The following is a 384-nucleotide window of genomic DNA, read 5'->3' as shown; positions in this document are numbered from 1 at the left end:
CATAAACTTCTTCTTGAATGTAGCCATTCAAGAAGGCACTTTTTACGTCCATTTGAAATAATTTGAAGTTCATTATAGATGCAAAGGAAAGAACCATCCCGATGGCCTCTAATTTGGCTACAGGGGCATAGGTCTCGTCAAAGTCGATACCTTCCTCCTGGTTGTAGCCTTTAGCCACCAAGCGTGCCTTATTTCGAATGATTAAGCCTGATTCATCACTAAAGACCCATCTGGTACCAATCACGGGATGATCATTAGGTTTAGGGATCAAGTCCCAAACATTGTTACGTTCGAACTGGTTTAGCTCTTCTTGCATAGCTATACCCCATTGTACATCCTCAATGGCCTCGTCAATGGTCTTAGGCTCAATCTGAGATACAAAAG

This window comes from Lupinus angustifolius, chromosome LG04 (genome assembly GCF_001865875.1).
Source record: "Lupinus angustifolius cultivar Tanjil chromosome LG04, LupAngTanjil_v1.0, whole genome shotgun sequence".
In the NCBI taxonomy this organism is placed as follows: domain Eukaryota; kingdom Viridiplantae; phylum Streptophyta; class Magnoliopsida; order Fabales; family Fabaceae; genus Lupinus; species Lupinus angustifolius.
Note: the sequence above shows the minus strand (reverse complement) of the source record.